General features: G+C 45.0%; 1 protein-coding gene across 10 annotated transcripts in view; it reads left to right on the top strand.

The window, feature by feature from the left end:
- Positions 1-21,494, top strand: part of LOC137384241 (myocardin-like) — a 755,068-nt gene that overhangs the window by 227,260 nt on the left and 506,314 nt on the right. The window contains exon 3 of one of the 10 annotated variants that reach the window (XM_068057967.1): positions 18,623-18,860. The exons of the other annotated variants lie outside the window; for them this stretch is intronic. The gene's annotated coding sequence lies outside the window, so the exon portion shown is untranslated. The remainder of the gene's footprint in view (positions 1-18,622; positions 18,861-21,494) is intronic. 10 annotated transcript variants of the gene reach the window in all.

The raw sequence follows: 21,494 nt of genomic DNA, 5'->3' as shown, positions 1-21,494 counted from the left end.
CCAGTTCTAATTTAAACACTGGCCTAGAGACTTGGGTGTGTCTTACGTTGAGGCTCTGAGGCATCCCAAATATTGAGCCTATGGTCTCATTATAATTGAGTTGGTAAGGTGAGAAGAGCCTGTCGCTGATAATAGGACTGGGTCTGGAGCAGCAGTAAGCTTTTGTTAATTGTATGGTTGATAGGAGCATTCCTGGTCTTTTGGGCTCCATACGCTGGTAAATAAATGTGAAAAAACTTACCTTTAGGTCTCGGGCAGTCCCAAGTCTAGTTTTTTACTGAATGAGGCCAGTGTTGGTACCAGTTGCCTCACGGTCAATCAGTCTTGAAGTGGGGACCTCAAACAGTCAGAAGGCTCTTTTATTTTCATATGGAAAAGGCCTGACGCCTCTGGGTAAAGGATGATTTTTCTTTCCTTTCCCAATATGACAGGTGACACACTTCACTATGTTTGTAATCATAGTTATTGAGTTTAAAAACTTTCAGCATGTTTTCCATGTCTGTTGCTGTCTGGTGTAACTGCTCAGTAATTTCTTGCCTATGTCCCTCCCTCGCCTTCATCGTTTAGCAAGGATTTCCATTTCTCAAGCAGCCTTTCAGTTGCCTTTGAGTGAATATTCTTCAAAGATAGCTTTTAGAATTCAACTAAAAAACTAACTTTTTCACTGTATCTAGTAATTTTTTTCCCATCTAAACACTAATGTGTATATTTTCCTTCTGTCACTAATTTTTGTAAAAGGTTTGTGTCAGTGGGGAAACTGGGTTAATACTTTTGTGAATTTTTTACTCTCATAAAGGACTGGAGGAAAATGTACACATCAGAGTGATTCGTGACTTCCCTACTGCTATATTCTCAGCAGGCAGTGTGATTTTAAAACTCTACTTAGTTATGTTAATTAGCAGTTCTTCAGCAATAATTAGTGGATGCCTGAAATTTAGTATTCTCTGCTCTTCTGAATCGGTTGCTGTGGGCAATGAAGAATTGCTTGGTCAAGGATTTTGGAATTCCCCGTGTTTTGCAAGTCAGAGGCTGGGGTGGTGAATAATTGAGTGCTTGATTTAAGGTAAAAGGAAAATCCAGGGGAAGTACTTTTTCCTCAGAGCACTGCCCAATTTGTTATGTTATAAATCTGCATATTACCAGCCCTGAAGTACTGTTGAATGTATTACCTGATGGAGACCTTACAGTTTGGTTCTCTTTCCCTTTTGAGCTGATCTGATTGAAAAGAAGCTAAGAAGAACCTACCCTTTTCACTCAACAATGGAAACTTATGCATTGTCTACTACTGCCACTGATATTAGGACTGGGTCCGGGGATCGGGTCCAAGAATCGCAGTGTTGGGGAGAAAGTTGAGGTGATGGGGGAAATGATAGAAAGCTGGAGGTTGGGATCAGAGGCCACAGGTGGGCTCGGGTGCAGCGGTGGATCTCCCCCAGCCGGTCCGAGCAGAATCTCCCCTAGCCGGTCCGATCAGAATCTCCCCTAGCCAGTCCCATCAGTATCTCCCCTAGCCGGTCCAATCAGTATCTCCCCTAGCCGGTCCAATCAGTATCTCCCCTAGCCGGTCCAATCAGTATCTCCCCTAGCCGGTCCAATCAGTATCTCCCCTAGCCGGTCCGATCAGTATCTCCCCTAGCCGGTCCAAACAGTATCTCCCCTAGCCGGTCCGAACAGCATCTCCCCTAGCCGGTCCAAACAGTATCTCCCCTAGCCGGTCCGATCTGTATCTCCCCTAGCCGGTCCGATCAGTATCTCCCCTAGCCGGTCCAATCTGTATCTCCCCTAGCCGGTCCCATCAGTATCTCCCCTAGCCGGTCCCATCAGTATCTCCCCTAGCCGGTCCCATCAGTATCTCCCCTAGTCAGTCCCATCAGTATCTCCCCTAGCCGGTCCAATCAGTATCTCCCCTAGCCGGTCCCATCAGTATCTCCCCTAGCCGGTCCGATCAGTATCTCCCCTAGCCGGTCCGATCAGTATCTCCCCTAGCGAGTCCGATCAGTATCTCCCCTAGCCGGTCCAATCAGTATCTCCCCTAGCCGGTCCGATCAGTATCTCCCCTAGCCGGTCCGATCAGTATCTCCCCTAGCGAGTCCGATCAGTATCTCCCCTAGCCGGTCCAATCAGTATCTCCCCTAGCCGGTCCCATCAGTATCTCCCCTAGTCAGTCCCATCAGTATCTCCCCTAGCCGGTCCAATCAGTATCTCCCCTAGCCGGCCCCATCAGTATCTCCCCTAGCCGGTCCCATCAGTATCTCCCCTAGCCGGTCCGATCAGTATCTCCCCTAGCGAGTCCGATCAGTATCTCCCCTAGCCGGTCCAATCAGTATCTCCCCTAGCCGGTCCGATCAGTATCTCCCCTAGCCGGTCCGATCAGTATCTCCCCTAGCGAGTCCGATCAGTATCTCCCCTAGCCGGTCCAATCAGTATCTCCCCTAGCCGGTCCAATCAGTATCTCCCCTAGCCGATCCGATCAGTATCTCCCCTAGCCGGTCCAATCAGTATCTCCCCTAGCCGGTCCGATCAGAATCTCCCCTAGCCGGTCCGATCAGTATCTCCCCTAGCGAGTCCGATCAGTATCTCCCCTAGCCGGTCCAATCAGTATCTCCCCTAGCCGGTCCGATCAGTATCTCCCCTAGCGAGTCCGATCAGTATCTCCCCTAGCCGGTCCAATCAGTATCTCCCCTAGCCGATCCGATCAGTATCTCCCCTAGCCGGTCCAATCAGTATCTCCCCTAGCCGGTCCAATCAGTATCTCCCCTAGCCGGTCCAATCAGTATCTGCCCTAGCCGATCCGATCAGTATCTCCCCTAGCCGGTCCGATCAGTATCTCCCCTAGCCGGTCCGATCAGAATCTCCCCGAGCCGTTCTGATCAGAATCTCCCCTGTGCTGTTTTCTGGGGGTGGCAAAAGAGGAGAAACAAACCTGCAGCCAATTCGGAACAAAAAAATCAAAGCTCCTCTCCACTCCCAAAGGCAATTTAGCAGACTGGAGTTGCCCTTAATGTATCACAATCCAAAGTAACCATCAACTTGCCCTCTAGAAATGGAAATGCCCTTTTCTCTCAGAAATATGTCAAGTTTCCTTTTGTTGGATTGTGGCAATTCCAACCTTGACATATGTCCTGATAGTCTGTTCCAGAGGGTAATGAGTCTAGGGGAGGAAAATAAATCCTGGCATCTATTTTCTTGCAGATTTTATAGGTATAACCTTCAGTTACCATCCCTATCCATTTAAAATAATCTACCCAACTAAATCATATCCAATCCCTTTTAATTTTAAAACTTCAATAATCTCCCCTCTCAGCCTGAGTTTCCCCCCACCTCACCCTGCTAAAAAAAAACGCTTTGGAGCCTTTCCTCATAATTAAGCTTTAAGATTTAGTGTAATTATGGTCACCATCATCCAGATCGTCTCCGTCGCCTTGATATCCTTCACTCTGTGTGGAGACCAAAACTGGATGATTGTAGATGTACCAAAGTATAACATGGCCTATGGATACTACTCTTCATTTTGTACTCAATGGTTCTCACAGTATAACCTAAAGTTATATTTGCTTTGCCTATAACAATTTCACATTGCTTCTATACCTTTAGTGAGTCATTAAATGCCACTCGGGGTCCCTTTCCCAATCTCTTACCTTTAACTGGTACTCTTGCGTGGTATAGGCATGCCTGGAGTTTTCCACCCATAACAACATACTAGTCCACATTAAATGATATTTGACATATTTACCCAAGTTATCAAACTTTACCTGCAATCTATCAATTTTTTCACAGATACTTAACCTCATACACAATTCTCTATCATTGCAAATTTGAGAATGATTGCATGTAAGCCCTCCTACAGATTATTGATAAAAATCATAATCAGCAACAGGCCCAGCAAAAAGCGCTGAGTAGCTCCAGTCATATTCAGGCCCGATCAGATGCAGTCCCATTAAAAACAATCCAACGTGGTAACTTTCCTGAAATCTCATGAGATCCACTTTTGACTAATAGCTATCTTTGCAGTACTTTATCAACTACCTTTTTGGAAGTCAAGGTGTACAGCATCAATTGGACTGTATTCACTCACCATTCTGATCACTTCATCAAATAATCCAATCATGGTCATTAGGCAAGACTTACCTTTCCTAAAGCAATGTTGGTACCAAGAGTCAACTCCAAAAGATTATACATCACATCATGTATAAGATTTTTCAGCAGTTTTGCAACTACCAAAATCAAGCTCATAAGCTGATCATTTCCAAGAACTGATTTCTTATCTTAAATAAGAAAACCATTCAGCCATTTTATAATCCATGGAAAATAACCTGCACAACAATGAAGCATTGAATATATGATCTAATGGCTCATATACAACCTTCTCAATTTTTCTATGAATGCTAGGCTGAATGGCATGGCATGGGATTCTACATTACTATCAACCTTAACTGAACCATTTCCACTGTTAGGTTTAATTAAGCAATTTTAACTACATATTGATCCTCTAATACCAGGATAGTGGTATTGTCTTCAGAATTGTATAACAATGCCAAGTATCTTTGTAGCCTTGTCAGCCATTTATTTATCTTTAAATAAAAGCTGTCCCAACTATCCCTTCAAAGTAACAGAGAAAGGCTATCTGTATCCGGGCTTCAAAGAGCCCTGTAATTAGGGACCAACCTGGAAGCTGATCGCGATCTGCCCAACAAAAGAAGATCCTATGGTTGCTGAAGCTGCAGCACCCACCAGTGGGTCGATGGATCCAAACTGACCAATCCCAAGTTCCAATATTCACTGAATAGAATGGAATTACAGCGGCCAGTCATCACTGATCTCATTGCGGTAACTCTGGAGGGAAGATGATCCAAAATGGCAGCTCTCCATCACCAAAAATTCAATGTTGTTTCATTCCTGGTAATCTGATAAATGGACTGTTTTAACAGCTGGATTAGTGGCGGGGGGGTGGGGGTGGTGGTGGAGGGGGAGGAAGGGTAGCACTTTGAACAGAAAGTATCCCTTACATTGTGATATTTCCTACCCTTTAGCTATTCTTAGTTTTTTCTTTTGAGTATAAGGACATCAGCAACATTCAACCTTAATGTGGACATGGTTTACAATCAGTTTAAACTCTGACCACGATGGAACTTATAAATTGTAGAGTTAAAATTTTTATATTTCATGATCAGATTATTGTATAAGTATACAGACATGAATTATTGGCATTTCAACTCTCATGTCCTTATCTAATAATTAGAAAGAACATGACTTTTTGGGGAATGTCGAGGAAAACAGTGCTCCTTCTACTGGGGTTACCAGAATGGCAGTGGTACTGATATGGGCTGAGTTACTTGGAAACGAGTTTCATATTGTTTCCCGAGCTTTGTTTTCAATGTTTAAGAATGGTGGAGGATATAAATCCAGAATTTGTTCTGGGCAACAGGTTATGCGGCTGACAAACCACTCATATTTCCTGTGGGATTCCAATAGATCTTTAAGGAGGATGAGTTTTGAAAGTGAAATTTAAACTTAATTCCTGAGTATTAAAAGTCAAATAAACAAACTCATTGACTTGTGCCCTTCATGCTCTGACCTAATTGATTCATGATTTATGTGAATTAGGCTGAAAATGGGATTTTTTGGCTGACTTGCTAGAATATGGCTATCTCTACGACTGTAGATCGAACAAGACTTACTTCAAACCCCGTAACTTTATATTCGGATAGAACAGTAAATTCAACTATTGGAATGTCTTAAGTGGGAAACTTGTACGTAAAAGGAAATTAAACTATTTTTGCTTTAATGTGATATTTTGTAATAGAGCTCAATATGGAGAATTCCTTTCTTAACATGATGTTTCCCTGAAAATGTCAAAAAATCTGTAACTTTATACGAGAGTTAAATAAATGAAATTACTCATTTACAAAGTCTTTCAGTTATTTTAGCAGAGGCAACACAACTCAGTGATGTGCACATGATTACAAAGACAAAAATGTTGGTGCCAAAGTTCTTCTGGCTCACATGCCTTATGTCATAGATTTCGCAATCCACAATCCCGTGAAAAATAGTACAGTTTAAAACTGCAGCCAGTGGATTTGTCTGAAGTGAAATTAGGGATTGTCTCAAAAATTCTTATCCCAATCCCAAACAGGTGGTGTAGTGGTTTTCCAACTTTTTTTGTGCGGCAGTCCCCGCCCCGCCCCCCCCCCCCCCACCAGATCACAAAATCAGAATGAGACAGCACGGAAGGAGGTCATTAAGCCCAGTGTGCCTCTTTGAAAGAGCTACCCAATTCGTCCCACTCCCCGCTCTTTCCCCATAGCCCTGCAATTTCTTTCCCTTCAAGTATTTATCCAATTCCCTTTTTAAAGTTATTTCCTGGGACAGTGAAAGGAGAAAGGTGTTGCAATTACAGAAACTCTAATAAGCTTACAGAGCCAGAGGTAATGTGAAAATAAGTGAAAAATTACAGAAATCTAGTTATTCTGCAACTGCAGTTTGGAAATCTACGACGTAATGCTTAGTACAATTTCTAACCCATGCTTACCTGAAGGAGATTTGTGTACCGTTGGATACCCTTAGTCAAAATCTATATACCCCATCCCCTGTAATCACTGACTAGCCCCCATAATCGGATACAACCCCCACCATACCCAGCGATTACTGACCCACCCAATTCCTGATCTCTGCTTTGATCTGTCTCCAAGCCCCACAATCATCCCCCCAGTCCCGATAAGTCATGCTATACCTCCTCCCCCTTCTCGATCTCTTCCGCAGCAAAATGACAACTTTTTCCTGAGCGCCAGCCGCTGTTGCAGTGTTCCCCACCTGATGGGGAACCAAGCATGCCAATGAGGCTGGCTTTCAGATGGGGATCCTGTTTAAGAATAAAAATATACATGCTGTGGAGTCATAACTCCATAGTGTTCAGGGAAACCGGGACGCCCCCTCTCTTCCCAACCTGGGCTGGGAAGTTGGCTGGATGTGGCTGCCCAACAGCTAAAATTGGGGAGGTGTAAGCTGCCACTAGGGACCCAAGGGTATGGTTTCTGGCACATGGGTTTGTGCTGGAGGCAAATCCTGCGTGTGGTCGGAAACCCAGGGCAGAAGATGGTCAAAGTGTCCCTGTGAGTCTTTCAGGAGTGCTACTGATCCTCTTGGCAACACACGGAAACTAAAAAAAAAATACTTGAAACTTACTTTGCTGGCCCGGGCTGCCTTTCCCAGCAGGTATTTCCTGGTGGGCAAGACACCACTGCTCATCCACTCAGAGCTGGAGTTAAAATAGCACATTGGCCCTCAATGATGATGTTGGAGCCCAATCTGCATATTTAAAGAGGACCCAGTCAGGTTAGGTTGGGTGTCCTTATCTTAAAATTGTGGGGAAAGAAGTGGATAAATCCCCTGCCACCATTTTAACTGCTCTACTTCACCACAGCAGGTGAAAGGAGTTAAAATTGAATCCCATATCTCCAATTTACCATGAGTATCACTACAGAAAATCTACTAATATTTGAAAAAACATGTGCAATGCTTTTTGTTGATGTATTATTATTGGAATGTGCATGGCTGGAAAACTTCAGAGGTAATACAATTAGCAAAGAAAAGTTTTAAATGCAGGTTGTACTGCAGTTTGCAGTAATTTTACATTTATGTATCTGGGCCTGCTAATTTGGGAGCTAATTTTGTGAATTAGCTGCTTTTTTGCTCAGTTACAGAAAGCTCCCTTTTCCACACACAAACCACACACTGATCTTAATTTATCATAACCTTCCATCATATGAAGTAGGCAACACAGGATAGATTATCTGCTCAATTGCACAAGCACAGATCAGGCAAATGTGAGTTGCAGACTATCGGGTGAGCTGGTCCAACATATGTTTTTTATGCTGAAGTCTTTGCACGCATTCTGTGCAGTAGCCTCACTAAGGTCAAGAATGCAAAACTACTTCAATGGATACTTAACATAATTTCCATGCTTTTTTGCTGATATTGCACTTTTCGCTTTCAGATTCGATTTTGAATGAGTGCAAGGGAAGCACATGGGTGAATGAGCTCTCAGAGGGAAACAGGCTTTGGATTTTATTTGTTGTCGCAAAACAACAATGCCTATTTATTACATTGATTAGATTTTTTCAATATTTCTGAAGCTTATAATTATTCTTTTTGGAGGGCAGCTTTTACTTGCTTATTACAAGAAATTAGGTTTTAGCATCCTAGAAAAATATAGCAGATTATTGCTTGCTAAGTGAAGCATTCAAAAAACTTCAGCAGAACAGATACAGATGACAGAGGTCTCATGAAAAGGAGACCTTCCAATATGAACTGTCATGGAAGCTCAGGGAGCCATATCTAGGGGCAAAGTACAGAGTCCCGTGAGGAGTAAAGTTCATGATGGCAATCAGTTTTGATGTGTCAGCAATACCGTATTTTAAGGTTGAAGTGACGCAAGATGAAAGAAGGCACACATGGAGATCAGACAGCTGTGTGGCACTGTCTGCACCTGGTATTATACTGCCAACACTATCTGCACTCTTACCTCCTAATAACTGATGACAGTTGCCCAGTCCCACTTACTGTTACAGATGTAGCCTCCAGGTCAGCAATACATCCATTGCGAATGTTACAATCCGGTGAGAAAGGGGTCTAGGTTTCCATCTCAGCCTTCACCTGGTCTTACCGTAACAGGGTTTTATTTTAAAACACACCATGTTTTTAGCTCCCCTTTGGTGAATCCTTGTTCACTGCTTTCCAATTGTAAGGCAAATAAACCAGCCTAACAGGTTTTTCTTAGCTTTAAAGAAGAAAGGTTGAACTTTATTAAACTTAAACTCTAATTTGGTTAACTCATAAGAATACGCGACACGCCTAAGCTAGCATGTATATGCGATACACAAATGCAGATAGAGGCAGAAAAGGGCAGAAGAAATAATGCGGAAAAGTTTGAGGCAATGTCTGAAGATTGTTTTGGTTACTGTTCTTGGAGCTCGCTGTAGAGTCGTTGATTGTAAGTAGATCTTGCTTTTCATTGGGGCCCAGTATTCTTCTCAAACCTTGTTCAATGTAGGAGACTTTTCTGTCTTGAGGTTCACGTCTTCAGTGGATTTGGAGTTCCGTGACAGAGATGGGAGCAGACAGGAGAGGTCTTCTCAGTCCAGGGTCAAATAGTCTATCTCCAGTTGTTTGTACAATTCAAAAAAACTCAAGTTGCACAGTAGGTTAGTCACGTGACTAGCTGGTTTGACCATGTCTGTTTGTAGATTCGGCTATCTTAGCAGTTATCCTGGAATGTGAGCTTCGTCAACTTCAATGTCTGGTGATCAAAGTCAATTGTGGGTTGAATGTGTCAGGGAATAGTCCTTTGCCTCCACAAGCACTTTCTGTTAGTATGTAAAAATGTTTTTTCCAGCCACGGCTGATCTGTTTAACAAGTCATTTCCTTGCTCCAGCAACAGTTTAAAATTAATGTTCATATGACAAAATTAATATGCCTCATTCTTGGCAGGTGGGGGTCTGCATGACACAAAGCTTTACCAGATGCTTTAATGACACCTGCAGTCAACCTGCAACATAGGCACAACCATCACCTTCAGCTCTTCCTGCTTCCAACTCATTCCAAGCTAGAATGTCTTTATCAGCTAATGAGATGCCCATGCATGTGTCAAACTGATGGCTGTGATATTTGTCAGTATGGCCAGCACTTTAATCTCCTTTTGTCCTGAATAACAACAGGAACATGGCACAATTGCCCAGTCCCACTTACTGTTACAGATGAGAAAGTACAGTAGTCATTGTCGGCCAATTGGTCACCCAGCCAACAGGTTCATTTATGCATTGTTGTCTCCTCAAGGCATTTGTTAAATCTTCTGGGTTGTGTGTATCTCAGTGGTTCTTGCAAACTTTGGTGAGAGGGATATAAAGGTTCTGTGTAGTGCCAGGCCACTGGATCTTCCAAAAAGGGAACAAATTAAAATTTAGAGCTAAGGTCATTTACGAGTGAAATCAGGAAACATTTTTGGTACTCTCTCCACACAGGGCAGTGAATGCTGAGTTAAGTGAAATTTTCAAGACTGAGATCAATAGATGTTTGTTGGGTAAGGGAGAGAAATAGAGTTGAGGTTCGGATCAGCCATGATCTAATTTAATGGTGGAGCAGGCTCAAGGGGCTGATCGACCTACTCCTGTTTTCATGTTAGAATACTGACAGCTGCAGATACTGTCAAACATATTATGCCTTTCACTATGCTGAATGTGATGCTTGTTTGACTGTGTGAATAACCTGTGTGGTAGTGAATACGAAGGAAGATAAGGCAGAAGAGTAGGATGCAACTAGCCTGGGATTGGCAGACAAGGCAACTTTCCTTACACCCATTTCATGCAGCACTACATCCAATTTGCCTGCTCTCAAACAGGGGGCCCAGGTCATGGGTTTTGCCATTTTCCTTCAGATTCTTTAATTGGCCTTTCCTTGCTCTATGTCTGCCACTTCTTCCCTCTCACAACCTTTGGAAAGGCTGGCAATATTTCAACACATAGAAAGGGTCAAATTATTTTTCTGTCACACCTGGCCATTTATCTTTAAATTATTGCAGGCCGCTGGTTCAGAGGAAGCACCATCCCTCCATCAGCATCAAGAACGAGGGGGCACAGATTTAAGGAAATTGGAAAAAGAAGCAATGGCGACATGAGGAAAAACCTTTTCACGCAGCGAGTGGTTAGGATCTGGAATGCACTGTCAGAGTGTGGTGGAGGCAGATTCAGTCGAGGCATTCAAAAGGGTATTAGGTAGTTATCTAAAATGGAAGAATGTGCAGGGCTATGGGGCCAATGGCACTAAGTGAATTGCTCATTCAGAGAGCTGGTGCAGACACGATGGGCCGAATGGCCTCCTTCTGTGCTGTAACAATTCTGTGATTCTGTGACAAGCACTCTGGCAAGAGCAGAGGGCATGCCAAGCACCATGGGAAACACATCCATGAAGTGGCTAGCATAACTGAAGAAGTGGACGATGGTGCTGACCAAAGTCCTACAGAGAGTGGAGAGCACGGAATGCATGGATGCCATTGCACCATTAGAAGCATTTGCAACCATGAACATAATATGCCCTCAGAAATTTGGAAAACACATTTTATGGGCAAAGATTGAGACTACAGCGAGTGCCAATATCCTCCCACCAAAGGACATGTATGCACAGAAGTGGAAGACATTGGCACAGCTAATAACTGCAAAGCTCACGGCTTACAACAGATCAGCAATTCCGTGCACTGTATCCATAGCACTGCAATGCAGATATGGGCAAATCAGAATGGTCTTCGCAGTTATTCTACATCGAAGGTCCAGCAATTGCAGGTCTGCCAGTGTGTGGAGACCTCACATTGGTTACAACCTTTAGGATCAGACAAATGCCTCAAAGAAGATCAGATCTGGGGGATAAACCTATCAGTTTGGTTCTTGACCTCACTTCAGAATACTCAAATCATTTTGACACGATAGGTTGTTTTAGAGGAGATGCAGTCCTACATTTGCTTGAAGACGTTATTCTATTCATTGACCCTTCATGTAAATATAGTGTCCATATTAAGTTAGCTTCAAGATGGCTCCTGGGCTGGAAGCTCCCTAGGAAGCTCCCTTGCTGTTCAACTCTATCCATGGCCATCTGCTCCCATCCCTAACGTTTTCTCCCCCAATCTGCCCTCTTAAACTGTTTAAATTCCCCTGGCTCTTTAAATCAGTTCATTTTAGCCCTATCTAAAAGTTAACAGTTAGTTTAGTGTATGTTACCTGGGCCCACTGCCCTCCCCCAGCCACACCTGCTCTTTGTTTTCTCAATGAAATTGATCCGGATGAAATTGACGAGCACAGCTGCCGATACTTCAATCTCCGATCCTGCTGTCTTCACAGTCCAGAGTGTCTGCAGCCACGGCATGCGGTAAGTCCATTGAGGTGAAGAAGGAGCTGCGGGACCCGAGAGAAGTCCTGTGAAAAGGTGCCCCGAACACCCAAAACATCCACGAACGGCCCCCCCGGCCGCAACTTCAAAGCGCCCGCGGGAGATGGCTCGGAGAGCATCTGCAGCGCACTGTCGGCAATGCTGCATGCCTTTATTTAAACCACTGCAAAAAAAAAAACCCTTAGCAAATGTAATCACCTCTAAGTCTGCCAAATGATGCTTCACCTCCCGAAGGACGTGGATGAGCTTTCCGGACGTCGATGGTGGGCACTGAGGAAATGGCTTATTACCTGCACCAGATTCCACCCCCCCTCCCCCCCCCTTTACCCCCCTTCCACCCCCCCCCCCCACCCCCGTCCCCTTCCCTGCTCCACCCTCTCAGCTCACCCCCTCACAACCCCGTCCCAGCCCGCCCCCCCTCGCACCATCTTCACCCCGCACCCCCTTCCCCTGCACCCCCCCCCCACCCCCTCCCTCTACCCCTCCCCCTTGCATCCCCTCCTCCCACCGGCACCATCCTACACCTGTGTAGGGGCCCCAACAACCCCACTGCCTTGTGGGCGTCTCGGGAGAGACCAAGGCTAAGGGAGTAAACCCTAACAGAAAATCCGGAGCGGAACCCCGTAGGCGGTCATGTGTCACCTTTGGCATGTTTCCGGCAGTTCCTGCAGCCATACTGGTGCCAAACGTCGTGTCCTGCACTCCTTTGGACCCCACCAGAAAGGCCGAGAGGGGGGTTTTGACGACTGGGCAACTCTCAACCTCCATAAATTTGCCCAGGCATGCGCCATGGAGAGGTCACTCCATAGTTGCCTCACAGCGACTAAAACAACACGGAAGGCAGCAGTTACGGGTTATAAGTCCAGATAAATTGGCGTAGAAACTGGGCGCCACGGGTTGCCTTTGTCGGTGGGAGAGGTCATTGCACCTCACTGGACAGCTACCGCCCGCCTCAAACCGGGCAGCCCCCGGTCAATAAGGTTCTGTCCCGCCACAGTCTGCCTGCTTCAATGGGTGCTTGGAGCTCAGGGTCATTGCCCGAAAGGTGGACTGATACACCGCACCAAACAACATGAAAAAAGGAAAGAAGGTACCAGCCCTTCGCTTTGCAAGCTGGAACGTCAGAACTATGTGTCCTGGCCTGTCGGAAGACCTTACACAAATCAACGATTCTCGGAAGACCGCCATCATTAACAACGAGCTCAGTAGATTCAATGTGGACATTGCAGCACTTCAGGAGACTCGCCTCCCCGCGAGTGGCTCTCTAGCAGAGCAAGACTACACCTTCTTCTGGCAGGGCAGGGATCCTGAAGAACCAAGACAGCATGGAGTGGGCTTCGCCATCAGAAACTCCTTGCTCAGCATGATAGAGCCTCCCTCAAATGGCTCGGAACGCATACTGTCCATCCGACTGCTCACCACCTCTGGTCCAGTACACCTACTCAGCATCTATGCTCCAACACTCTGCTCCGCACCTGAAGCTAAAGACCAGTTCTATGAACAACTCCATAACATCATTAGCAGCATCCCCAACACCGAACACCTATTCCTGCTGGGGGACTTTAATGCCGACCATGACTCATGGCCCTCCTGCCTTGGGCGCTATGGCGTTGGAAGGATGAATGAGAACGGGCAGAGACTGCTTGAGTTGTGTACCTATCATAACCTCTGCATCACCAACTCGTTCTTTCACACTAAACCCTGTCACCAGGTTTCATGGAGGCACCCAAGATCACGTCGTTGGCACCAGCTAGACCTCATTGTCACAAGGCGAGCCGCCTTAAACAGTGTTCAAATCACACGCAGCTTCCACAGTGCGGACTGCGACACCGACCACTCCCTGGTGTGCAGCAAGGTTAGACTCAGACCAAAGAAGTTGCATCATTCCAAGCAGAAGGGCCACCCGCGCATCAACACGAGCAGAATTTCTCACCCACAGCTGTTACAAAAATTTCTAAATTCACTTGTAACAGCCCTTCAAAACACTCCCACAGGGGATGCTGAGACCAAGTGGGCCCACATCAGAGACGCCATATATGAGTCAGCTTTGACCACCTACGGCAAAAGTGCGAAGAGAAATGCAGACTGGTTTCAATCTCATAATGAAGAGCTGGAACCTGTCATAGCCGCTAAGCGCATTGCACTTTTGAACTACAAGAAAGCCCCCAGCGATTTAACATCCGCAGCACTTAAAGCAGCCAGAAGTACTGCACAAAGAACAGCTAGGCGTTGCGCAAACGACTACTGGCAACACCTATGCAGTCATATTCAGCTGGCCTCAGACACCGGAAACATCAGAGGAATGTATGATGGCATGAAGAGAGCTCTTGGGCCAACCATCAAGAAGATCACCCCCCTCAAATCTAAATCGGGGGACATAATCACTGACCAACGCAAACAGATGGACCGCTGGGTTGAGCACTACCTAGAACTGTACTCCAGGGAGAATGCTGTCACTGAGACTGCCCTCAATGCAGCCCAGCCTCTACCAGTCATGGATGAGCTGGACATACAGCCAACCAAATCGGAACTCAGTGATGCCATTGATTCCCTAGCCAGCGGAAAAGCCCCTGGGAAGGACAGCATTACCCCTGAAATAATCAAGAGTGCCAAGCCTGCTATACTCTCAGCACTACATGAACTGCTATGCCTGTGCTGGGACGAGGGAGCAGTACCCCAGGACATGCGCGATGCCAACATCATCACCCTCTATAAAAACAAAGGTGACCGCGGTGACTGCAACAACTACCGTGGAATCTCCCTGCTCAGCATAGTGGGGAAAGTCTTTGCTCGAGTCGCTCTGAACAGGCTCCAGAAGCTGGCCGAGCGCGTCTACCCTGAGGCACAGTGTGGCTTTCGTGCAGAGAGATCGACTATTGACATGCTGTTCTCCCTTCGTCAGATACAGGAGAAATGCCGTGAACAACAGATGCCCCTCTACATTGCTTTCATTGATCTCACCAAAGCCTTTGACCTCGTCAGCAGACGTGGTCTCTTCAGACTACTAGAAAAGATCGGATGTCCACCAAAGCTACTAAGTATCATCACCTCATTCCATGACAATATGAAAGGCACAATTCAACATGGTGGCTCCTCATCAGAGCCCTTTCCTATCCTGAGTGGTGTGAAACAGGGCTGTGTTCTCGCACCCACACTTTTTGGGATTTTCTTCTCCCTGCTGCTTTCACATGCGTTCAAATCCTCTGAAGAAGGAATTTTCCTCCACACAAGATCAGGGGGCAGGTTGTTCAACCTTGCCCGTCTAAGAGCGAAGTCCAAAGTACGGAAAGTCCTCATCAGAGAACTCCTCTTTGCTGACGATGCTGCTTTAACATCTCACACTGAAGAATGCCTGCAGAGTCTCATCGACAGGTTTGCGTCTGCCTGCAATGAATTTGGCCTAACCATCAGCCTCAAGAAAACGAACATCATGGGGCAGGATGTCAGAAATGCTCCATCCATCAATATTGGCGACCACGCTCTGGAAGTGGTTCAAGAGTTCACCTACCTAGGCTCAACTATCACCAGTAACCTGTCTCTAGATGCAGAAATCAACAAGCGCATGGGTAAGGCTTCCACTGCTATGTCCAGACTGGCCATGAGAGTGTGGGAAAATGGCGCACTGACACGGAACACAAAAGTCCGAGTGTATCAGGCATGTGTCCTCAGTACCTTGCTCTACGGCAGCGAGGCCTGGACAACGTATGCCAGCCAAGAGCGACGTCTCAATTCATTCCATCTTCGCTGCCTTCGGAGAATACTTGGCATCAGGTGGCAGGACTATATCTCCAACACAGAAGTCCTTGAAGCGGCCAACACCCCCAGCTTATACACACTACTGAGTCAGCGGCGCTTGAGATGGCTTGGCCATGTGAGCCGCATGGAAGATGGCAGGATCCCCAAAGACACATTGTACAGCGAGCTCGCCACTGGTATCAGACCCACCAGCCGTCCATGTCTCCGTTATAAAGACGTCTGCAAACGCGACATGAAATCGTGTGACATTGATCACAAGTCGTGGGAGTCAGTTGCTAGCATTCGCCAGAGCTGGCGGGCAGCCATAAAGACAGGGCTAAATTGTGGCGAGTCGAAGAGACTTAGTAGTTGGCAGGAAAAAAGACAGAGGCGCAAGGGGAGAGCCAACTGTGCAACAGCCCCAACAAACAAATTTCTCTGCAGCACCTGTGGAAGAGCCTGTCACTCCAGAATTGGCCTTTATAGCCACTCCAGGCGCTGCTTCACAAACCACTGACCACCTCCAGGCGCGTATCCATTGTCTCTCGAGATAAGGAGGCCCAAAAGAATTAAGGATAAGCTCAACGTCAAGTTAGATAAGATGGAACAAGACGGGATCGTTTGCAAAGTTCAGGTCCACACGGACGGTGCAGCTCCATAACATGTGTCATCAAAAAAGATGGGTCAGTCCTCTGAATAGAGCATTAAAATGCATAAAATTCCCATGCGGGAGGAATTAAAACCTATGTTTGCAGGCGGAAATTATTCTCAAAACTGACTGCAAAGAATGGCTTTTGGTAAGTTCACTTGACAAAGAATTCACATATGTTGACTATGTTTAGGACTCAATTTGGGTGTTTTTGCTGTCAACAATTACCCTTCGGTCTATCAGCCAAGACCTCTTTCAAAAACATATGGACAGGACTATTTGTGAAGTACCGGCGTGTATCTGAATAGCAAATGGCATCGCTGTTGTTGCTAAAACAAAGAAGGAACACGATCACAACCTACATCTATTGTTGGAGGCAGCGCATGGAGACAGACTTGTCTTTAGCAGTTGCAAGTGTGAAGTCAACGGTCAACAAATCAATTTTTTTTGGCTTGATTAACTGAAACAGTAGTATCCATTTGCCCAAGTAAATTGGAGGATATACATGCAATGCCAACTCCACAAGATAAGGAGGATCTCCGAAGCTGTTTTGGGTTGTTCAAATTTCTTTCTCCATATATTCCCAATTTCGCACAGAAAGTGTCACCACTTTGGGAATTGCTCAGGAATGAAGTGCCTTTTCTATGGCAAGTAGACCACCAATATATGTTCAACAAGCTCAAGAATTCGCTATCTGAGGAAACATCTTGGCCACAATTCTATGATCCGAGAAAAGAGACTACCTTGGAAGTAGATGCTTCTCAAAAGTGGCTGGGAGCCCGTATACTTCAAAAGGGAAGGCCAATTGCATTTGGTTCCAAAAGCCTATCAGCAGCCCAAACAAACTACTCCAACAAGAGACATTAGCTCATGAGATTCCTTATCTACCTCATTGGAAAGAAATTTATGGTGGAGACTGACTACAAACCACTCGAAATCATTTGATGGAAACCATTAACTAACACAGCTTCCAGGTTACAACATCTCTTGGTTAAGTTACCAAGCTATGACTGTGACATAAACTATAAACTTGGCAATTTAATGGTTACATCAAATACCTTAAGCAGATTTCCCAACCTATCAAAATTGCAGACGTTTCATTAGACCTGCAGGTTGATTCAATTTAAGGTGAAGTCAAAGATCTCCTATGGATAGACTTGATGAGTTTTGTGCAACACAAATGCCAACAACAACAAACAGAGACATCTATGGACCAGAGTCTACAAGTGCATTGGAAGACCATAATTAATGAATGGCCAGACTCACTTCAAGACATTCAGGAAATAGTTAGACTGTTTTGGGCATAAATGGATGAGTTCGGAATATCCCATGGTGTTATTTTAGATTTAGAGATACAGCACTGAATCAGGCCCTTCGGCCCACCGAGTCTGTGCCGACCATTAACCACCCATTTATACTAATCCTACACTAATCCCATATTCCTACCACATCCTCACCTGTCCCTATATTCCCCTACCACCTACCTATGCTAGGGACAATTTATAATGGCCAATTTACCTATCAACCTGCAAGTCTTTTGGCTGTGGGAGGACACCGGAGGACCCGGAGGAAACCCACGCAGACACAGGGAGAACTTGCAAACTCCACACAGGCAGTACCCAGGATTGAACCCAGGTCGCTGGAGCTGTAAGGCTGCGGTGCTAACCACTGCGCCACTGTGCCGAGGAAAAGAGGTTCTCATTTCTAAATCACTGCGACTGGATATTTTGCAACAGTTGCACCAAGTATCCATGGGCATAGACCGTACTAGAAGGCAAGCACAAGAATATGTATATTGGACAGGGATTAGTGGCAACATTGAGGCAATTGTCAGGGAGTGCTAGGCATGCCAAAACATATACCCAACCAACACAAGGAATCATTACTCTACACAAAGTTCCTGCACACCTGGTCTGGGATTGCCACTGACCTTTACCATGTGCATGGTGATGATTTCTTAGTCAGGACTGTGACTATTTTTCTAAATTTTCAATCATGCATCAGTTACAAGACACGGCCAGTACAACTGTTACACAGACATTGAATGCTATTTTTAGCTTGTTTGGAGCACCACGGGAGATTGTTTCAGACAACAGACTTCAATATACAGGCAAGCCATTCCAGAACCTACATGAGAAGTGGGGAGTGGATCACGTTACTTCGTCACCATGTATCCTAGGTTGAACAACTTGGCAGAGCGCATGTTGTATACCATTTAAATCTCTAATCATCAAATGTTGGCAAGACTTGCATGTGGCCATGTTACACTTCAAAGCAACACCATTTAACTATTCCTTCATCGGCAGACAGGTGTGAACGACTCTGCCGAATCACCATCTATCTACGCTTCCAGAGATATGGGATGAATTTCTCGAAAGACAGGAGAAGATGAAGGATGTGCATAACTGACATGGAGGTACAGAGCCAACAAGCTTAACGGTTGGACAGAAAGTTTGGATTTTACATCCCACTGACGGAACGTGGAATCCAGCCGAGGTGGCTCGAGTATGTAGAGTATGTTCTGAAACAAGATCTTCTTACGAGGTACGCACACCAAATTGAAAAGGTTCTGGGCGGTTCTGAACCTTATTTGGGTTCTTGGACAAGGCAAGACAGTTGCACGCAGTAGCTCTCGTGCAACAAATTAAGAGGATTTATTAAGTAACAAAATTAAACTTAACAACCAGGCAATAGTTTACAAATCACAAACGGTCTTTACTCTCCGGGCACTTGGACACAGTTCTAGCCGCCTCTTACTTTTTCTTTCTTCATTAAAGCTGTATACCAAAGGCTACTGTGTATAGTCTTTTAACCCTTTCTTGGAGGTTTACACCCTTAACTGAATGACCCGCCCCAGTTCTTTTGATTGGTCTCAGGTGTTTCCCATTGATTTCTTAAAGTGACATATACCTAGGGCAGCACTATCCATTACACAGTCCCTTTGTTCTCTCGACATAAGGGACCATGTTGTACGACCAGGTGAGAAAGGGGTCTAGAGGTTCCCTCTCAGCTTTTGCCTGGTTTAACTGTAACAGGGTTTAATTTTAAAAACACCGTGTTTTAGCTCCCCCTCAGTGAATCTTTGTTCACTGCTCTCCAATTGTAAGGCAAAGAAATCAACCAGACAGGTTTTCTTAGATTTAAACAAGAAAAGTGGAAGTTTATTAATCTTAAACTCTAATTCGGTTAACAACTACGAATACGTGACACGACCATGTAGCATGCATATGCGATAAACACACACGCAGATAGAGATAGAAAAGTAGAAAGAATAAAGGGGGAAAGTTTGAGGCAAAAGCTGGGATTTATTTACTGGCCTTTGAGTTCGATGTAGAGTCATTGATTGCAGATAAGACTTGTTGTTTCGTTGGGGCCCAGTGCACGCTTTAATAGTTGTTTTGATGTAGGAGTCTTTTCTCTCTTGAGGTTTAAGTGACTTCAGTGGATCTTGATATTCTTAGAGAGAGAGAGAGAGAGCTAGCCAGGAGAGCGGCTCTCTTCTTCCAAGTTCAGTTGCAATCTGACCCAAACTGTGCTGTGAGCAGTTCAAACAAAACCTGGGCCAGCAGGTTAGTCATGTGACTAGCTGTTTTAACAAACTCATGCGTTTGTAAATTCTCCAACATAGCAGACACCCCGGAATGCTGGCTTTCTTACACATTCAATGTCTGGTGATCAAAATCATTTTGGGTTAATTGGATCGGGGAGTCATTCTATTGTCTCCAGGCACTGTCTCTTAATATGCAAATGTTTTCCTGCCACTGCTGATCTCTTTAAACAAGTAATTTCTTCATTCCAGCAAGTTTCAAATTAATATTCATATGACAAAATTAATATGCCTCATTCATGGCAGGCAGGGCCTACATGACAATGTGTTTTACAGGAATTACGGGTGTGTAATTTCCAGGAATCCTGCTGAACATTGCATACTGAGGAGACCACATGATTTCCAGGAATCCAAACTCTGAGGAGATTGCATGGTTTCCAGCTCTGCACATCTCATATTGTCTTATAAATGAGATTATTAAGGGCAAATAATGTTTTCAACCATGACAAAATTTACATAGTCTCAAAGCTAGAAGCTAGTTCCTATAACAACTAGGATGTATAACAATGTTAAAAAAAAGGTGTATAAAAATATGACAGCAAGATTTCAAAATACACTTGATTGTTCCAATTCATTTGTCCCTGCACATGGGGCAGGAGGTTTAGAGGGTATTTGAGGATAATTATTTTCACCCAGAGGGTGGCAAGAATCTGGAACACACTGCCTGAAGGGGTGGTGGAGGCAAGAACCCTCACAACATTAGAGTGATACAGCACTGAAACAGGCCCTTCGGCCCACCGAGTCTGTGCGACCAACAACCACCCATTTATACTAATCCTACATTAATCCCATATTCCCTACCACATCCCCACCTTCCCTCAATTCTCCTGCCACCTACTTACACTAGGGGCAATTTATAATGGCCAATTTACCTATCAACCTGCAAGTCTTTGGCTGTGGGAGGAAACCAGAGCACCTGGTCGAAACCCACGTGGTCACAGGGAGAACTTGCAAACTCCACACAGGCAGTACCCAGAACTGAACCCGGGTCACTGGAGCTGTGAGGATGCGGTGCTAACCACTGCGCCACTGTGCTGCGTTGAAGAAGTATTTAGATGAGCACTTGAAACGCCACTACGGGCCATGTGCTAGAAATTGGGATTAGAATAGATAGGTGCTTGATGGCTGGCACAGACATGTTGGGCCGAAGGTCCCTTTTCTGTGCTATAACTCTATGACTCGATATATCATAGTTCATATTTACACAAAATGGCATGGCATTGAGATGGAATCGATGACAAATCAGGAAAAATCCTAATCATGAAACAACAAGCAATTCTATTGCTAGGAGAACTAAGTCAAAGACAAGATCTAAGCACAACCCTCCTACAGATACAGGTCGTTATGAGAAAGATCAACAACCTCAGACTAGATTTACAGTGACCAGATCGGGTGTAATCAGCAAACCACTGTAGACACATAAGCTCACAACCTTATAAAGTTGTAAGTTTGAACTGTAAATGAGTTTTTTTTCCAAAAAATACTTTATTCATAAAAATTTGCAAAAATACATTCCAAAACAGTTCAAAACAGTTCAAATTTCACATTCCAGAAAGTATCATAGAGATCAG

This window comes from Heterodontus francisci, chromosome 26 (genome assembly GCF_036365525.1).
Source record: "Heterodontus francisci isolate sHetFra1 chromosome 26, sHetFra1.hap1, whole genome shotgun sequence".
Taxonomy (NCBI): Eukaryota; Metazoa; Chordata; class Chondrichthyes; order Heterodontiformes; family Heterodontidae; genus Heterodontus; species Heterodontus francisci.
Note: the sequence above shows the minus strand (reverse complement) of the source record. Positions and strands in the feature narration are given on the sequence as shown.